Source organism: Eurosta solidaginis, chromosome 5 (genome assembly GCF_040869045.1).
Source record: "Eurosta solidaginis isolate ZX-2024a chromosome 5, ASM4086904v1, whole genome shotgun sequence".
Lineage (NCBI taxonomy): Eukaryota > Metazoa > Arthropoda > Insecta > Diptera > Tephritidae > Eurosta > Eurosta solidaginis.
The window spans coordinates 91,732,626-91,750,587 of record NC_090323.1 but is presented as its reverse complement, the minus strand read 5'-3'; the positions used below and the strand labels follow the sequence as shown (position 1 = coordinate 91,750,587).

Genomic DNA, 17,962 nt, shown 5'->3' with positions numbered 1-17,962 from the left:
TTGGAAACACTTGACATATTTGACTGGACACATGACGTCACTACAAACGGTGTACTGATAGGTGGAGTACACGACGCATGTGATGACGTATTACATGACGAGACATTTACGGGTACACTGGGCACGACAATCGAAGTTCCGGCGGCTAGTACACATGACTGATTCAACGACATATTACTTGGCACATCTAGTGGAACGCTATGTAGGGGCGCGCTTACCGATATACTTTGAGTACTAGATTGTGTCACATTTGATTGTGCAGTCGCTGCATTTAATTTAGACATAGCATTTGACTTAGACGATACAGTCTCAACTTCTTCTGGCTGAAGGCGCGGACTTCGGCGTACCGGTGACCTCTGCACATACATACACAGGCAATTTATGTGTTATCCAATAGATTGGGAAATAAAGATGTCGCGTAGCAAATAATTCGGATTTGGGATGAACATGAATTGCCAGAAGATTGAAACTATGTTCAAGTTTGTATATTCAAGCTTATTCCAGCTTATTCAAGCATATTCAAGTTTATTTCTGTGTAAAAAAGGTTATGTAACATTCAAGTTGACAATAAATTAGACACATTACTTACCCCAGTATCTTTCTCCGTCCGTTCGCTACGCGTGGTAATTTTCCAATGACGGAATTTTGTAGATCAATTTATACCGCTCAACGTAACGGAATATGCGAAAGACGGAACAAAGAAGAAAGAAATGGGGTGAGCAAAGGACAACTAAACAGAGATGCATTTGTGGTGAAGTATGCATTTGGTAACTTAAGGTTGCCACCTAGTTTACATTTCAAATAATTCAATCTATTACAATATTCTTTTTAATTCTATTACAATAATCTTTGCTTTTTACTTGCCACAATGATGGCAAAGATTTATACATTTGAATAAATTCACTCAGAAATTTTTTATTGTCCATTTTACTTTTCCGCGCACGTCTGTTCCATTCAGAAATTACTACGATTATGAGCTATTTCGCCATACACGCACGAACAGTTCGCGCAAATGTTCGCCAAAAATTAAAATATTTTGATTTTTGGCGAACATTTGCGCGAACTGGCAAACACCACCATACACGACAGAAAAGGGCGCAGAAACATGACATAACGGGAATGTTCGTGTCGTATATCTGGCGCTTAACAAGCCATTCTATACAGAAGATATTATGGGCGATACAGCGATTTTGAGCTATCAGTGAATATAGATATGGCTATTTTTTACAGCTATGGCGATCGCTTTCATTTATCTTTGATAAGCGAATCTGCAATTATTTGTATACTTGGATGTAAAAAATTAATGTTTAAGTTTGTTTACCGGAGTAGATTGAATGTTATACATTAATTTAATTTAGTATACAGAATATATGAACCAAAATTGGAATAAAAAGACAAAAATATGTACCTTTTATTGTAAACTGATGTAATGTGAAATTCTAATTTTCGTAGATGTTATGATGTATAATATTAACTGGCTTACGATAATATGTTCAGTCTCGTATTACACTCAATGAGATGAAACTAGCTGAAATAGATGTCTATGCATCTTTGTTTTATAAATTTTGCTAATTGAAAATACTTTGATATTTAAATGTAAGATGAATCAACCCGAAACAAATCTGTATATGTAACACCATAAAAACATCATTTATTTACTATATTATACTGCACCGATATATTCAGAAATACTCCGTATGATTTTGTTCTCAAAGTTGTATTTGGATGCATAATATTTGTATAGTAAAGTGAATCAATTTTTAATGAAAAATACAAAGGAAAAATATAGCAAATTCTTCAAACTATTATAAAAATATTCTTTAGCAGAAAATTAGCCACCCACTTCAGTGGCCTAGAAATTAGCCGGAGAATTCAACTATATACAAACCATATGACAAAGCTTGAATTGCATTCTCCCAAAAAACTTAAATTTTGAGATAATCTGTTTACAATAAGACGAGTGATATATGTTTCTATAATTCTTTTATTTTTCCATCAAAAACACAAATTTTATAAAACTGTTAAGGCTATAGGCTAGAAGTATTAACTAATGAATAACACATGCATTATTTTCATGTCCGAATCAGTTTCAGCAAGCGTAAAATATGCTATTGTTTTTTTGTTTAGGCCAACGTTCCACCTTATTTCTATACCTTCCTGTATTTGCGATTCTTTTAAATTTTTATCGTATTCTGTTTCTGTAGAGTACATACGTGAGAGTACTTTCCAAAGTACTTTCACTGTTGTACTCCATGGAGCACCCACAGAGGATCATATGCCAAAGTACTAAAGAGGAATTGTGTCGGAAAGAGTTATCGGAGTGAATTTAATTTAAAATGAAAGTAAATGAAGAGGGACAATACAAGTTTTATATTTTTTACTACGAATATTCTTATGTTATTTAGCATTTGCGTGAATAAAGAAACTAATATTTCTCTATACTATAGTATGTATCAGGCATGCTTAAAGCGTTAACGTTAATTTGACGTTATTAACGTTAATAAACGAAACGAAATGACTTTGTTTCGTTTGTTAACGTTGATTATCGTAACGTAATGATATCGGTTCGTAGGTTAAGCATGCCTGGTATGTATATATAAAACCAGTGCGCATTTTATCAGAGTTGCCATAGTAAAATTTTATTATCAATTATTTGTCCCTTAGCGTTGCTAATATTCGTCACACTGCCCTCCACCTAAGTCTGATCGTCCCGATCAGAAAAATCTCTCGATATAAACGCTGGCAGCCTTTCCAAATGAACCACTTTCATTTTGGTTCGTGGTTTGCCAATGGTTTGTATGCGGTACACTACATCGTTGATCCTTTTACAACTTTGTCTGGGCCTTCCCAATTGCACTGCAATATCGGGCACAAATCCTTTTTTCGTTGTGGGTTTTATAACAGCACCAAATCTCCTTCCTGAAAACCTTCCGAATTAATTGCTTTATCGCATCTGGCTTTCATCTTGTCACACACAATCTTTGTTCGTTGCCTTACAAGATCGTGTATCTCTCTCAGCTCTTCTTCCAAGACACCAGTGGATTTCTTAACATTTCTCTCCGCATCGGCATCTATCCCAAACTTCAAATCATCTGGCAGTCGAAGGTCATTGCCAAAAATTACCTTTGGGGGAGTTTGGCCCGTTGTCTCATGCACTGCCGATCGGTAAACCATTAAGAATAGTGATAAGGGTGTATCCCACTCCTTATGGTACTTGTCTACTACTTTCTTTAAATGCTCCTCCAAGGTTCTATTGAAACGTCCCACCATACCATAGGACTGAGGATGCAATGCAGTTATCCGAGTTTTTCGAATGCCCAATGATTTACACATTTCCTGGAACACAGCTGATTGCCTGTTAGTCAGAATGTAACTCTATTGGTACACCATACCTTGCAACCCAATTGTTTATAAACGCTTCTGCTACTGTTTCCGCTTCTTGATTTGGGATTGGGTATACCTCTGGCCATTTGCTGATATAATCTATAACCACCAGTGCATATTTATTTCCGCTGTTGCTAGTAGGAAATGGACCTGCGACATCAATAGCGATCCTTTCAAATGGCGCACCTGAGTTATATTGCTCCATCTGCTCATGACTTCGGGTTTTGGGCCCTTTCGCTCTGCTGCAAACCTCACTGTTCCACTATGCCCAATATGACTTCGCAATGGGACTGTCTGCTGGCATCTTCTCTCTATTTGGTCTTTCGTTTCGTTCGAGCCCTTGCGTAACATGTGACCGTTCAGTATCTTCTAGCTGACACTTCCTTAGTTGTTCCTTGTCCCATTCATCCATACATGTTATAGTCATTAGCCGGACATCTATAATGTCTTCTTTAGCCTCGGCTTTTGAACAGTGCTTGCATTCCAAACTATGGAAAGTCATAGCTTTGTAGTCGCTCGATCCACCGTGGCAATAGTCCTTCCGGATTACGGAACTGCGGAAGCCATTTCAGCGCTGTGTGATCTGCCCTGACGGGGAATCGCTGGTCGTAGAGGTATTTGAAAAATGTTTAATGGACTCTAACAATACCAACAGCTCTCTCCGTGTAAAGCAATAGTTCCAATCGAGCGGCTGTAATATGCAACTATCTTCTCCTGTCCATCGACCAGTTGTGATAAACCGCCTCCTATAGCATATCCACTCATCTCTATCTAGAATAAATGTTCCTCCTGGAATCGGATATGCCACCAATGGGGCAGTGCACAAACGCTCCTTCAATGTTTGGAAAGCCACTTCTTGCTCCTTCTTCCATTCAAAAGCTTTATTTTTTTCTTGTAAGCTCATGGAGGCTATGGGCTACGCTGGAAAAGTTTGGTACGGATCGGCGGAAATATGTGCACAGCCCAAGGAAACTTCTTAATTCATGCAAGTTCTGTGGTCTTGGCCAATCCTTTACTGACTCTATCTTTTCATTCGCTGTACAGATACCTTCTGTCGTTACCTTGTGACCCAAATAATTTACTTCCTTTTTAAACTGCGAACACTCTTTGGGACTTAGTTTCATACCAGCGCCAGCTATTCTCCGGAAAACTTCCTCCAAGTTCTTAAGATTTTCATCAAAGTTCTTGCCCAATACGATGATGTCATCCAGGTACACCAAGCATGTTTTCCAATGTAGTCCTTTCAGTACCTGGTCCATGAGTCTCTCAAAAGTAGCTGGTGCATTACAAAGTCCAAAAGGCATCACTGTAAATTGCCAAAGATCATCACCGACACTGAAGGCTGTTTTCTCTTTATCTTCCTCCTTCACCTCAACTTGCGGAAAACCATTTCGTATCAGATATCGAGTCCAGAGTATCGTCAGTTCTTGGCAATGGGGATCTATCCTTTTTCGTGACGTCTTTCAACTTGCGGTAGTCCACGCAAAACCTCATTTTACCATCCTTATTCTTCACAAGTACCATCGGTGTGCTCCATGGACTAGCTGATGGTTCGATGACGGCGCTGTCGCTCATTTCTTGTACGATTTGACTCACAACTTCCCGCTTCGCCAGTGGAACACTACGTGGAGCTTGGCGGATCGGCCTCACATCTCCAGTGTCAATTTTATATTTTACAATCTTGGTGCGGCCTAGTTTGGAGCCATCTTGGTCAAATATGTTCGCGTACTTTAGGAGCAATTGTTTTGCCTTACTCTGATAGTCTTGCTCTAGCCCCTCCGTCCATGCCGTGATGTCATTTGTAAGATCAGTATTATTAGTTGAAACGTGGTGCTGGAGCTGTTCACAGTTAATAACTACTTCAGCCTCTTGATATCTTCCCAATATAGCTCTTTGGTTAGTTTGAGTGGTGACTTGAACTCATTAAGTACTCTTACCGGAATACGTCCATCTTGTTTTTTCATAGCCAGCGTTTTTGCTACAAGTACGTTCGGTGCTGATTTGTTTGCTGCTTCGATAACCTACAATTTGTTTGTCCCACCATCTCCATCAACCTTTGCCCAGGTGATTGCTTCTGATTTTGGTGGTATTTGCTGACTCTTTTCCACCAGCACTCGTTTACTGCGGTAGTCTCTCTTGTAGCCGAAACTAAGTGGCACATCCATGTTCTTATATCGCATCGTCTTGCTTTGCATGTCTATCTTGATACCTTGGTCGATTAAGAAGTCCACTCCAATTATGATTTCATCAACAATCTCTGCCACTATAAAATTGTGTACTACCGTCATATTCCCAATTGCGACTTCACATACTACTTCTCCTAGAACCGTGGTGTCTTCTCCCGTGGCTGTACGCAATCTTGCTCCATGCAATGTTTTTATCTTCTTATTGACTAAATCCCCTCGAATGATGGAATGAGATGCACATGTATCTACAGTCAGTAAACGTTCCCTTCCATCCACATGTCCCCCGAGAGTAAGATTGTTTGACCTTTTTCCAATTTCAATTGAGGGAGCCAGCTGTCACCCCTTGCGGCTGACACGCTTTAGTTTAACGATTAATTGGTCTTGGAGATTTGCTCATCTCATTGAGCTCTGCGTCTACGACCACCCACATTGTTGGAACTGTTAGGGTTGGTGTTGTAATAACGCGCAATATTCCCTGGCTTTCCACACTTAAAGCATTTGACTGCATCATTATTCTTCTGCTGCGTACACTTCAAGGCTTCCAAAATTGCGTATACCCACTCTGATCTTTGTACAGCACTCGTTTAGTGCTGTAGTCTCTCTCGTAGCCGAAATTAAGTGGCACATCCATGTTCTTATATCGCATCGTCTTGCTTTGCATGTCTATCTTGATGTCTTTCTTGGTCGATTAAGAAGTCCACTCCAATTATGATTTCATCAACAATCTCTGCCACTATAAAATTGTGTACTACCGTGATGTTCCCAATTGCGACTTCACATACTCTTCTCCTAGAACCGTGGTGTCTTCTCCCGTGGCTGTACGCCCATGCTCCATGCAATGTTCTTATCTTCTTATTGACTAAATCCGCTCGAATGATGGAATGAGATGCACCCGTATCTACGGTCAGTAAACGTTCTTTCCATCCACATGTCCCCCGATAGTAAGATTGTTTGACCTTCTTCCAATTTGCGAGATAGAGATTATGGGGCATTCAATTGAGGGAGCCAGCTTTCGCCCCTTGCGGCTGACTCGCTTTAGTTTAACGATTGATTGGTTTTGGAGATTTGCTCATCTCCTTGAGTTGGTGTTGCAATAACGCGCAATGTGCCCTGGCTTTCCACATTTAAAGCATTTGACTGCATCATTATTCTTCTGCTGCGTACCCTTCAATGCTTCCAAAATTGTGCCTACCCACTCTGGTCTTTCTACTTCTACACTATGAGCCTTATATACTGGTTTACCCAATAGGGAGGCAGTTTCCTGAGTCAATGCAAGTGATACCGTTTCAGCATCTCAGAAAGGTGTTCTGTGCAAAAATACTAAGGATCCCACCCCCGGTTTCGGGGGTACCCGCGGGTCTTTTTTCGGTTTTTCGTTAATATCTTTTGAACGAGTTAATATTTTTATTTTCCGCCTTCGGATTATTAATACTGATGTCAAGGCGCGTCGTTTGACACCTCTCTCGATATTTTTGGTAGCGTATTAGCAGTCGACCCCTCAACTAGATTATTACCCGAGTTAACTTTACATGAGGGGTTGAATAATATAATTTTTGCAAATTAACTTTGAGTTAAAAATAACTTTCTGTTGAGCATGTGGGGCTGAAGAAAATTAATTTAAATATTTATTTTTGCAAAGTACGTATGTAAATAAAAGAAATTGAATATTAAACTCCAGGTAATTTGAATATATTATGGTCTTTAGTTTAGTTACGCTATCACGTTTCATAGTCGGGGAGCCACCATGCAAAAAATGAAAGAGTTTTGTACAGGCTGATATTTTCAGAATCGGTTGCATATTAGTAACCGAAACTTAGTGTATAGTCAGAATTTTTCCACAGCGTGACACATAGCCGCGAGAGGTTCGCGATGTTTTTCGCGTCTCAAAACTGCTTTTCAAAAGCTAAAAATTTGTGCACGGGTGCTGACCGTCACAAAGAAAAGGAATCAAGTAATCGAAAAATAAGAACAAAGCAAGTTAACCTGGGATTACAAACCCCAGGGCTGCAACAACGCATGGGCCTAACAACATCTAAGCGTACAAACCCGTCTCTCACTCCAAGAGTGATCACGAATATTCCTTCCCAAATCACCGCCGACCCTTTTCACGACGTGGAACGCGCAGCTGAGGCAAGTATTAAACGTCCACGTTGATGGCATCATGCTACCAACTGTCAGTCACCCCAAAATCTTGGGTGTTACGTTTGACAACAGTCTCACCTTAGCTAATCATGCCACCGCTATAGCCACAAAGGCACAGAGCCGCGACAAAATCCAGAAATCACACGCCGGCAGCACTTGGGGAAAATATAAAGAAACGTTTCTAGCTATTTATAAAGCTATTGGCCGACCGGTCATTGAATACGCGGCCCTTGTTGTTCACCCAACCTCTTCTACACAAACTGGAGGAAGTTGCAAGTCTGATAAAATACCGCAATTAGAACTACTACCGGATGTCTTCTTATGTCGTCTGAGTCCCACCTCCACCAAGAGGCAAACATGTTCAATGTTAAAGAGCAAGCGGAACTTATAAGCAGACAGTTTTTCTTTCTTGATTTAAACCTTATTATTCTCAACCAGACATGAAAGAAAAATAATATAATTTTTGTTAAGTTTTTATTACAATTGAATCATTGTGATTGTGTAGGTAGCAATTAACAATTGATTAATTGTTAATCGTTCTGTGAATTTTGCAATTAACAATTAATAGCTTGAAATATGTATTGTCCTTTAGTGATACAATGGTTTATATGACACATTATTTTTGAGCTCATTGGGACGATATTGCGTAGAGTAGAGTATCTGTAGTTTGATGAAAAGTGACATACACGCATATTGGTCAAAAGCAAAGAACCCTCCTGTGCTAAATTCCACCTAAAATGGTTTTATTGACAAATAATATAGCATTTGCTTATATATAAGACAATTACCTGAAGCGTTCAACACTCAACTGCACGGAATTAAACACTTATTTGAAATAAATTTTAATTCAATTCACTTACTTACAATTAATTTTTCAATCAGTTAATCAATTGATTAAAAAATTCATTGATTGATGCCCAACACTGATTATAATTCTTTTCTAATTTTATGTAGATTAAAGTACGGACTTGAAAAACGTCAACTGGACCACTACTGGGGATCATTTTTTAATAGTATCTACTCACGAAAAAAATAGAATTTATTTTTGTGATCACGTGGAAAATGGGGGGGGGGGGGGGGGAGTCCAGTTGACGGGATTTAAGTCTACAGGTAATTGTAGCATCAGAAAAGTTTTAGTTTATAAATTATACTTTCTATTCATCCAATCAATTCTCCCTTCTTCGTTGAAGTATTCTGTGAAATTTTGTCTTATGGCTTAAGCTACGCCTTTACGTGGATTATATGGGATATCTAAGGAAGCTGGCGGGGTATTGCTAATATCTGGAGTCTCCCTGAGGCTGGACACGTAAGTATTGTCGGCTTGTAGCAAAAAGTTATGCAGTACGATACAAGCCGAAACTATCTTTTCCACGGTTTCAACTTTAAGGTTTATAATGGTTAGAAGGACCCGAAATCTATTACATATCATTCCAAACGCGTGCTCCACAACCTGTCTTGCTCGAGAAAGTCGTAAATTAAATATTTGCCTCTTTCTATTTTTTGTATGATATGGATATGGCTTCATGATGTGCTTTTGTAGCGGGAAAGCATTCTCCTACAATAACATATGGAAGGTTTCGTCCTCTCCCAACTAAAGAGTATTTTGGTAAATTTTCCTCTTTTTCCAAAATATCTTTTAGGCAACTACGTTGAAATACGCCAGCATCATTTGCACGCCCATTCGTACCCACATCTATGAACACAAAACGGTAATTGGCATCAACTAAGGCCAAGAGAATAATACTATTAGTTCCTTTATAATTATGGTAAAATGTACCGTCCTTCCGCGCCGACCGAAAGCTAACGTGCTTGCCGTCTAAAGCACCCAAACAATTAGTAAATTGCCACCTCATTGCGAATTCTTTTGCTATAGATTCCCATTCCGCAGAATTGCTCGGCATCTTTAAATAAACAAAAATTATAAATTCTATTTACAGAAAATACCATAGCAATTCATATAAACTTTAAACTGTTTTAAGCTCGTAAACTTCTTTAACCTTTGTGAGGTTTGTATAGTTTAATCGATACATATCAAAGTCGCTTAAGTTCATAGAGATAAAACAAATATCTTAAATATGCGATAACTATATTTTGAAGGACTTAGGCAGATTTAATATGTATATGTATAAAGCAATTTAAAAAAATTTAAGTTATTTGTTTGCTGACTGTGGACTTAAGCGACTTGGATATGTATCGACTCAGTTATGATGCATTTATAAGTTTATACGAATCAATCGCTACCAGCCCATTTACGTACTCGTAGATGTACATCTTTCAATTTTTTAAATATTATTTGGCAAACTTCGGGTATGAGGATGTTGACAGACGCGATTGGTAATTTAAGCTCACAAACGATTCACCTATAATAAACATTTAAGATATTTGATATACAAATAATGTAACACAATTACTGATGCACGAGATTTACCAGTGGCAAGAAATCGCAGAGTTATGGCCAACTTCTCCGCCGCAGAAATACTTTCTCTAAATAATGTATTGCCACGCTCTAACTCAGGTTCTACGATATTCAGTAAATAGTTAAATTGGCTTTTGTCAAACCTTAAATAGTTTTTGAATCCTTCAGGATCTGAAAGGAGGAGTTCCTTAGTTAAAAAGGCGAAGGAACCTTTCTGCCACTTCTCAGATCACCAGTCTTTCACCCACATGCGTTTTCGTTTTTTTATCGGCAGCGCAACAGCTTTTTCACATAAATCAACTAATCCTGTTCATGAAAAATATTTAGTACATGTGATTGTGTATATTCTGGATTTAAACCACTTACCAAAAATAATTTCGTCGTCGCTATCTTCTTCGAGAGCTTGTTTGGTTAAATTCAATAGGTCCCTTAAAATAATTTCTTTGCCAGCATCCATTTTGGTTCTTTAGAAAGTATGTAAATGTCAAAATCGAAGAACAAAGCCATAAACTTGCTTTCAAGAAAAACTGACAAGTGTAAACACGAATAGAAAACACAAAAGAGAACGCCGGCAGAATTGAATTCAATAATTGTATAATGTAAAAGCACGCATGGCTATTTTTGAATCACGGCTATTTTTTATAGCTATAGCGATCGCTTTATTTTAACAAGCCATTCTATACAGAAGATATGATGGGCGATACAGCGATTTTGAGCTATCAGTGAATATAGAAATGGCTATTTTTTACAGCTATGGCGATCGCTTTCATTTATCTTTGATAAGCGAATCTGCAATTATTTGTATACTTGAATGTAAAAAATTAATGTTTAAGTTTGTTTACCGGAGTAGATTGAATGTTATACATTAATTTAATTTAGTATACAGAATATATGAACCAAAATTGGAATAAAAAGAGAAAAATATGTACCTTTTATTGTAAACTGATGTAATGTGAAATTCTAATTTTCGGAGATGTTATGATATATATTATTAACTGGCTTACGATAATATGTTCAGTCTCGTATTACACTCAATGAGATGAAAATAGCTGAAATAGATGTCTATGCATCTTTGTTTTATAAATTTTGCTAATTGAAAATGCTTTGATATTTAAATGTAAGATGAATCAACCCGAAATAAATCTGTATATGTAACACCATAAAAACATGATTTATTTACTATATTGTACTGCAACGATGTATTCAGAAATACTCCGTATGATTTTGTTCTGAAAGTTGTATTTGGCTGCATAATATTTGTATAGTAAAGTGAATCAATTTTTAATGAAAAATACAAAGGAAAAATATAGCCAATTCTTCAAACTATTATAAAAATATTCTTTAGCAGAAAATTAGCCACCCACTTCAGTGGCCTAGAAATTAGCCGGAGAATTCAACCATATGACAAAGCTTGAATTGCATTCTCCCAAAAAACTTAAATTTTGAGATAATCTGTTTACAATAAGACGAGTGATATATGTTTCTATAATTCTTTTATTTTTCCATCAAAAACACAAATTTTATAAAACTGTTAAGGCTATAGGCTAGAAGTATTAACTAATGAATAACACATGCATTATTTTCATGTCCGAATCAGTTTCAGCAAGCGTAAAATATGCTATTGTTTTTTTGTTTAGGCCAACGTTCCATCTTATTTCTATACCTTCCTGTATTTGCGATTCTTTTAAATTTTTATCGTATTCTGTTTCTAGGCGCACAAGTGGACCAAAAACTTTCTCGTATTGATAACCATCTTCATAACGCAATAGCACTTGTGATGGTTCAGTATCTATACCTGGCTTCTCTAAATCCTGAAATGTCGCATCAATATTTTTCTTCCATAAGTCCTCTAATTTTTTTATTTGTGCTGCTGATATTTGTCATGCACGCCACTGCTCTTGCTCGGTAGGCACCTTAACCAACCACGGCAAAAACGAACGATCAGTTATAAGTGGCTTCCATTGTTCTTGATCACAATTCATATCCTTCAAAGAGTTTTGCGCTGCACATGGTTGACTAAAATTTAAATTTATTCCTTTAAATATACCTTTTAATATTTACTTGAAGAATCTAAATTATTCTTGCTTCTCAGATTGTACATGTGTCCACTGACACTTTATTGAACACAAAGTCAAATTACAACATATACAAAAAATATGTATGCAAATACTTTCAGCTTAGCTTTAAATTTATTAGTTTGGACTGTCCGAAGCAATATCGGACGAGAACCGCACTCGTCAGAAGCCAGTGGCTGAATGAATAAAATGAACAACTGAAAATATTTGCGAAGCGATGACAAGTGATTGTCAGGGTTGCGATATACATAAAAACATACGATATGTACAGAGTAGTATTACAATGGTATTCGCGCAGAGTTGCATGTAAATAGTGTTGTGTTTTTATAACATAAACAATAAGGTTATTTGATTGACCGATTGACTCGTTACAGTCTCCCCCTAGGATACTGATATCGACCCGATGAGGTATCCTACTTGGTAGCCTTTCGTGTACGTCCTCGACGACGTATCATGTTCACTGGATTCTCAGGAATAGCGCTGGAATTTTGGAACGGTGTCAATGACGACGCATGATAAGTACCTAAAGGATATTGTGGATTATCCTCATGAGCTACAACATATGCGGAGGAACCCTGTTTGCAAATGATGGTATAAGGACCATCTCGTCGTGGTACGAATTTTGAAGTTACGCCCTTAGCGGCATTGCTTAACACATGAGTGGACACTAGAACCTTGGATCCAAATCCTAATCCTTCTTGTTCACGCCTTTGAGGATTTGTTAAATCTTTATTGTGATCTTGTTGTTTCTGTTCGCATTCACGAGCATTTTGAAATGCCTTAGTCAGAGTATCGAGATATGGAGTAATCTCAGCGATAAAGTTTTCAGAGTGTATGATGGCTCGTAGATCATGCTGGACATCGTCAATCGTCCTCAGTTCACGCCCGAATGTAAGATAGGCCGAAGTATAACCAGTACTTTGACATCGAGTTGTATTCATAGCAAAGCGAATGGCAGGTAATCTTTCTGCCCAAGTGCGATATTGGTTACCTACCAAAATTGCTAACTGCGTCTTCAGGTCCCGATTCTTTCGCTCTACGGGGTTGGCTTGGGGATGGTACAAGGGGGTAAACACTTGGCTTATTTCGAGACAGAACGTTAGCTTCTGCATAACTGCCAATACAAATTGTACCCCATTGTCGCTGATGATTCGTCTTGGAACGCCATACCGTAGGAACACTTCGTCTATCAACGTTCTCGCACAGATTTCAGCAGAGGCTTCTTTTAGCGCAAATAGTTCCACCCAACGACTCTCTACATCCTCCACTATATATATCCACTGCATACCATTAATATCTGCTGGCAAAGGCCCAAATAAATCGATAGCTATGGTTTCAAAGCGTTGTTTACTGTACGTAGTTTGATACAAGCCCATTGGTTTCAGGTTGGATACTTTGTACCGTTGACAATCGATACAACTTTTCACGTGGCTTTCAATATCTTTACGAATTCCAGGCCAGTAATAGCGGGACATTATCTTATTCCCCGTTCTATCAATCCCATAGTGACCTGCTATATCTTTATTATGGTAGTGGTCCAATATCGCCGAATGCTCAGATGTAGGGATGACTAATTATGCGTCCTCGCATAATAATCGTCATTGTAACAATACAATACACCATCGTTCATGGTGTAACCTCTTTTGGACCAATGCACCGCATCGTTAGTTTTATTTTCGGAGCAGTCAATAATTGCCTTCAGATCTGGGTCGCTTATCTGCCCTTCTCTTATCTGCTTTGCTCCTAACCGTGGGAGATCAATTTCGAATGAGTATGTGTCGCAGAGTTCTTCAGCAACGTGTTCGGCCTCACATGGCGGCCACGATAACATATCTGATACGACATTAGTTCTTCCAGGCTTGTAATCAATTTGTATATTAAAAGACTGTATCAATAATGCCCAACGAGAAAGCCTTCCTGTAGGAGATTTTAATTTCATCAGCCACTTCAATGGCCGGTGGTCAGTAATGAGCTTCACCTCGGAGCCTTCAATATATCCTCGGAATTTCTGCACAGCCCACACGATAGACAAGGCTTCCCGTTCAATTGTGGAATAGTTCTGCTCGGCTTTTGTTAGCAATCTACTTGCATACTCTATGGGATGCTCATCTGGCCCCTCCCCCTGGATCAGGACTGCTCCTAGTGCATATCCACTAGCATCGGTTTTGAGGATGAACGGCAAGTTTTCATCTGCTTGTTTTAAAATTGGTGTCGTCGTCCATAGCTGCTTCAGTTCATCAAACGCTTCCTGCTGTTGATCCGACCATTCCCATTTAACATTTTTCTTCTTCAGTTGTGAAAGCGGCTTGGCAACATTTGCGAAGGCGGGTACAAAACGCCTGTACCACGAGCACACTTGTAGAAACGATAATAACTCCTTCACGTTTCTCGGAGGCTTGCGGAGTGATTTGCTGAAACTTTGTCTGGATCAATTTTGATACCATCAGGTGTTAATATGTGACCCAAATACTTCGCAGCTTGACAGGCAAAACGGCATTTCTGTCGATTCACCTTAAGACCAAATTGCCTCAGACGATCAAAAAGCCTTCTAAGATCATCTAAGTGCTCCGCAAAACTCTTGGAAGATAAAATAATGTCGTCCAAATACGCAACTAACGTTATGTCACATAACGCGAATTTAAGGCGATCTATCAATCGCTGAAAGGTCGCTGGTGCATTGCGCAGGCCAAAAGGCATTCGCGTAAATTTGTACATCCCAAACGGCGTAACGAAAGCAGTTTTGTCTTGGTCCTCGTTTCTCATACCAACTTGCCAGTATCCCGCTTGTAAATCTAACGTTGACATGTATTTTGTGACTTTCGCTTCATGCAATAAATCACCAATTCGTGGTAACGGATACCTATCTGGTTTGGTGATAGCATTCAACTCTCTATAATCGATGCACACTCGTATACCACCTGATTTCTAGGGACGCCCAAGGTGATTCACAGTGTACTATTATGCCAGCACTCAGCATTTTGTCGAGTTCAATTTTTAGTAACTCTTTACGTTGAGGTGATAAGCGATACGGTGGCAAAGCGATTGGAGGGTGTTCGCCTGTGTCGATTCTGTGTATTGCAAATGTTGTTGCAGAAGTCGTTTCCTTAAAAATATCGGCGTTTTCGGATAGCAATGCATCCAACTTCGTCTTTTCTGCCACAGTCAGCTCTTGGCCGTCTGGAAAATTTACATCCAAAAAATTTATTGGAAAAAAGTTGTCATCACAAAATTTGGTGAACTCATCACTCGTGGCTCTTACTTTAATTGGAGGTGCGAACAAACGAGAAGAGCTCTCAGGCGTGGTTTCCCCGACAGGTATTGAGTTTCTAAAGATGTTTTGAACGACGGTTGGTGAATAGTCGTTTGAGCGCGCTCGTTTATTCTTTACTGCTGGACCGTAGTTACTCTCTCTACAAATCTCTGGTGAGTCAGGAGTAGTCTGGCTTGCGGCATACTTTTCGACGTAGCATATGAAGTTCGAAAGTTCGTTTGTGGTTTTAGTGCAAGGTGACTGTAAATAGCTTGTTACGACATGTGCCCCAGCTATGTCCATAGCATACGGTAGTTTACCTGGTTTAGGTTTCACAAAGTCGTACTTTATCTTAGGTTCACCCTCAAAATACCAAAAGCGCTGAGCCAAATTCAACACTATACCAGCTTGTTCCAAAAAGTCTGCCCCTATGAGAGTATGATTTTCTTAGCGTTAGGAAGTGATATCGTTCGTATCTTTCGTTGCCGGTTACCGATAGTTAAGTCACATATGGTGGACAATACCTTTTACAAAGTAGTTGTTCCATCTGCCAACGTGACATCTGCCAACACATCCTGAAACACACACCCTTTGCTAGTCATTATTTTCTTTAGGTGAGCGCTAGCTACACTGGTTTTCGCTCCAGTATCAAATAATGCTTCACCTTGCATTTCGAACATCTCAAATTGGACGGATGGAATTGCTCTTCCAACAATGGTAGTGGATACGCTGTTTATAGGTAGATACTGTGGGCTCTCCTTGTTGTGTCCACTACATTTTGGACAGTTTGCACGGTAAACGCCTGGTGCACCACAGCCGTAACATGAGAACGAGGCGCCACGCTTGATTTGCGGCACACCTGTGCTTGTACTTGCTGCGTTAGTTTGTTGTTGTGACTGCTGTGCCTGTTGCGACTGTTGCTCCTTCTTTTTCTTGAAGCAAACATCTGCGTTGTGGCCTCGTAGTCTACAAAATGAACACCTATTCGGTACTTCCGCATGTTCAGACTTTTCCTTCACAGCTGGCATGAGCTGCTTTACTTCAGCTAAAAATATTTCTGCATCCCGGCAACCTGCTATCAACTCGTCGAATGTTGTAAACGCTTCACGATGAACGCGCTCTCTGATCTTGACTGATAAGAGGCCGTAAACCATGTTCAATTGTACAATTTCACTTACGGAGTTAGTCAACTGAGAGAATAGCAGTCGCTTTTTGCAAATAAAGCTGTCACTAGGTTCACGCACTTGTTGTCTTTGTTCGAAGAAGTTTAAAAATATTTTACAATCAGGAGTTGGTGGCGAAAATGTTGAGCGAATTAATTCTATCGCAGCATCAAACGTAGGCACGGACTCCTTCACGCCAATCCACCACGTTGCAGCGTAGTCCTCGAGTAGTAGTGGTATACCGCGCAAACCATCGTTGTCGGAAATTTTTTCGATGTCTTTATACACCGTCATAGCGGTTATAAATTCTTCAACCGCTGCAGGGTCCCGTTGTCCGCGAAAACGTGAAGTGCATTGCGTAAAAGATCCGATACTTTTACCGTTTGATATTGCAGCTAAAATTTGTGTAAACTGTTTTGGTGAAAACGTAGCCATGCTTGCCCTTTGCGGTGAGTTACAATTGGAGTGGTTCGTAGCCACTTATTTGGGCGCCAATGAAAAATCTATATTATTCTTGCTTCTCAGATTGTACATGTGTCCACTGACACTTTATTGAACACAAAGTCAAATTACAACATATACGGAAAATATATATGCAAATACTTTCAGCTTAGCTTTAAATGTATTAGTTTGGACTGTCCGAAGCAATATCGGACGAGAACCGCACTCGTCAGAAGCCAGTGGCTGAATGAATAAAATGAACAACTGAAAATATTTGCGAAGCGATGACAAGTGATTGTCAGGGTTGCGATATACATAAAAACATACGATATGTACAGAGTAGTATTACGATGGTATTCGCGCAGAGTTGCATGTAAACAGTGTTGTGTTTTTATAACATAAACATTAAGGTTATTTGATTGACCGATTGACTCGTTACATACTCCATTTTCAGCTTACCGGCTTAACAACACTACAATAGAATCAGCCTGTGCTGGAATTAATCCTAATACAAATAAATTACGTGCTCCACACGAGAAACATTTTAGTACTGTTTCTTCAAGTGGACCTTTAGAATGTAGGGTGTTTTCCCTATGTTTAGCCCTCATCGAAAGATTAATAATTTGGGATCCATATGTGCTTCCACGCACATTGCAAACGCATTTTTTGCAATTATTGCACATCACTTCATCGTCGAAATTGTTGTTGCACCAGTTTGCTTTGTTCCGTTCGCCGTTTCCACAATTTCTCTGCACAAAAAGCACACTTTTTTCGCCCTTATTTACCACTGTCTGTTGACGAGAAATTTTTTTCGTTGTGCAGTTCTTAAGACAACTATCCCCATTTGTCGATAATAGCTGGCAAACTTTTGTAAAAGTATATTTTTTCCAATTTTCGAGAAAATT

General features: G+C 39.0%; 2 long non-coding RNA genes across 2 annotated transcripts; both read right to left on the bottom strand.

Moving 5' to 3' along the window:
- Nucleotides 1-10,023: 10,023 nt before the first annotated feature.
- Nucleotides 10,024-10,611, bottom strand: LOC137253699 (uncharacterized). Its single transcript, XR_010953866.1, has 3 exons — nt 10,495-10,611; nt 10,141-10,434; nt 10,024-10,072 (listed from the first exon to the last, which is right to left on the bottom strand). It is a non-coding gene; the product is annotated as an uncharacterized lncRNA (long non-coding RNA).
- Nucleotides 10,612-11,604: 993 nt separating this feature from the next.
- Nucleotides 11,605-12,387, bottom strand: LOC137252921 (uncharacterized). Its single transcript, XR_010953684.1, has 2 exons — nt 12,190-12,387; nt 11,605-12,130 (listed from the first exon to the last, which is right to left on the bottom strand). It is a non-coding gene; the product is annotated as an uncharacterized lncRNA (long non-coding RNA).
- Between the last annotated feature and the right edge of the window lie 5,575 nt (nt 12,388-17,962).